Source organism: Saccopteryx leptura, chromosome 10 (assembly GCF_036850995.1).
Source record: "Saccopteryx leptura isolate mSacLep1 chromosome 10, mSacLep1_pri_phased_curated, whole genome shotgun sequence".
Taxonomy (NCBI): domain Eukaryota; kingdom Metazoa; phylum Chordata; class Mammalia; order Chiroptera; family Emballonuridae; genus Saccopteryx; species Saccopteryx leptura.
Window position 1 is genome coordinate 44595912 of NC_089512.1, and position 2671 is coordinate 44598582.

The 2671-nt window shown below is 48.6% G+C and overlaps 1 pseudogene; it reads right to left on the reverse strand.

The window, feature by feature from the left end:
• Nucleotides 1-765: 765 nt before the first annotated feature.
• LOC136382401 (glyceraldehyde-3-phosphate dehydrogenase-like) lies at nt 766-2126 on the reverse strand (annotated as a pseudogene).
• Nucleotides 2127-2671: the final 545 nt, after the last annotated feature.

The window sequence follows — 2671 nt, forward strand, 5'->3', positions numbered from 1 at the left end:
AATAATGAGAGTGGACATTCTTGTTACCATTTTTGTGAGAAAGCATTCAGTCTTTCACCAGTGAGTATGAGTTTAGTTGTAGGTGTTTAATAGATAAACTTTATCAGGTTGAGAAATTTCCCTTTATTCCCTTCTATTTCTAGTTTGCTGAGAGTTTCATAGATGAGACTTGAATTTTGTCAAAAGCCCCCCCCCCTTTTTTTGCTTCTATTAACATGATTACGGTCCTGGCCAATTGGCTCAATGGTAGAGTGTGAGCCTGGCATGTGAATGTCCCGGGTTTGGGCACACAGGAGAAGCGACCATTTGCTTCTACACCCCTTCCTCTTCTCTCTCTCATCTCTCCCTCTTCCTCTCCTGCAGCCATGACTCCATTGGTTCGAGTGCATCAGCCCCAGGTGCTGAGGGTAGCTCTGTGGAGCCTCTGCCTCAAGTGCTAAAAATAGCTCAGTTAGGAACATGGCCCCAGGTGGGCAGAGCATTGGTCCCAGAGGGCGTTTGCCAGGTGCATCTTGGTCAGGGCACATGCGGAAGTCTGTCTCTTTATCTCCCCTCCTCTCACTTGGAAAAGAAAAAAAAACCATGATCACATAGTTGTTGTTTTAGTCTGTTAATAATGTGAATTACATTGAATTTTTTTTCTTTGGCTGAGTACAGGGAACTTTATTGATTGGACATGACAAGGGCTCCCTAAGTCCCTCCCTTTTTTAGGGGGGTCAGGGATAGAAACTGTGAAGCTCAGGAGATTCTCAGTGTGTTGGGACATCAATTTGGGGCAAGGACTCCCCAGCAGCTGAGGGCCTCTCTTCCTGTCACTGAGGCTGGTAGTCCAGGGAGCTCTAATTCTATGGAGGCCACATGAACCATAAGGTCCACCACCCTGTTGCTGTAGCCAGATTTATCACCATATCAAGAAATGAACTTGACAAAGTGGTCATTGAAGGCAATTCCAGCCCCAGCATTGGAGGAATGGGTGTCACTGTTAAAGTTGCAGGAGACATTCTGGTCCTCAGTATAGCCCAGGACGCCTTGAGAGGGCCCTCTGAGGCCTGCTTCACTACCTTCTTGATGTTATCATATTTGGCAGCTTTCTCTATGCAGCAGATCTGATCCACAACCGACACATTGGGGTGGGGACATGAAAGGTCATGCTTCCTATTCAACTCAGGGATGACCTTTGCTCATAGGCTTGGCAGTGTCAGTAGAAGCAGGGACAATGTTCTGGGCAGCTCCTTGGCCATCACACCACAGTTTCCCATAAGGGCCATTCACAGTCTTCTGGGTAGGAGTGATGGTGTGGACTGTGGTCATGAGTCTCTCCATGATGCCAAAGTTGGTGACCTTGGCCACCGAGGCCAAGTACTTGGTGAGGCAGAGGCATTGCTGACAATCTTGAGGGAGTTTTCATACTTGTCGTGATTCACACCCATCACAAACATGTAGATATCTGCAGATGGAGCAGAGATGATAACCCTCTTGGCTTTGTCTTTCAAGTGAGTCCCAGTCTTCCCCAAGGTAGTGAAGACACCAGTGGGTTCCACAACATATTCAGCACCAGCCTCACCCTATTTGATGTTAGCAGGATCTTGCTCCTAAAGATGGAGATGGACTTTTTCACTGATGACAAGCTTCCCATACATAGCCTTGACTGTGCCTTTAAACTTGACATGAATGGACTCATACTGGAACATGTAGACCAGTGGTCCCCAACCTTTTTTGGGCCACGGACCGGTTTAATGTCAGAAAATATTTTCACGGACCAGCCTTTAGGGTGGGACGGATAAATGTATCACGTGACTGAGACAAGCGTCAAGAGTGAGTCTTAGACAGATGTAACAGAGGGAATCTGGTCATTTTTTAAAAATAAAACATCGTTCAGACTTAAATATAAATAAAACGGAAATAATGTAAGTTATTTATTCTTTCTCTGCAGACCGGTACCAAATGGCCCACGGATCTGTACCAGTCCACGGCCCGGGGGTTGGGGACCACTAATGTAGACCACATTGTTGAGGTCAATGAATGGGGTCATTGATAGCAGCAATGTCCACTTTGCCAAAGTTAAAAGCAGCCCTGGTGACCAGGCACCCAATACAGCCAAGTCTGTTCACGCCAACCTTCCCCATGTCTCAGGGTTGCCGCTGACACTGAACCGCTGTCTATGGAGCGGGAGCAGCAGGGAGCCAGGAATTACAGTGATTGATTTTAGAATGTTGAGCCTATCTTGTATTCCTGGGATAAACCCCACTTGGTCATGATGTATTATTTTCTCTAATATATTGTTAAATTTACTAAATTTTTTTATTTTTTATTTTTCTGAAGCTAGAAACGGGGAGAGACAGTCAGACAGACTCCCGCATGCGCCCTACCGGGATCCACCCGGCACGCCCACCAGGGGGCGACACTCTACCCACCAGGGGGCGATGCTCTGCCCCTCTGGGGCATCGCTCTGTTGCGACCAGAGCCACTCTAGCGCCTGGGGCAGAGGCCAAGGAGCCATCCCCAGCGCCCGGGCCATCTTTGCTCCAATGGAGCCACGCTGCAGGAGGGGAAGAGGGAGACAGAGAGGAAGGAGAGGGGGAGGGGTGGAGAAGCAGATGGGCGCTTCTCCTGTGTGCCCTGGCCGGGAATCGAACCGGGACTTCTTCACGCCAGGCCGATGCTCCACCAC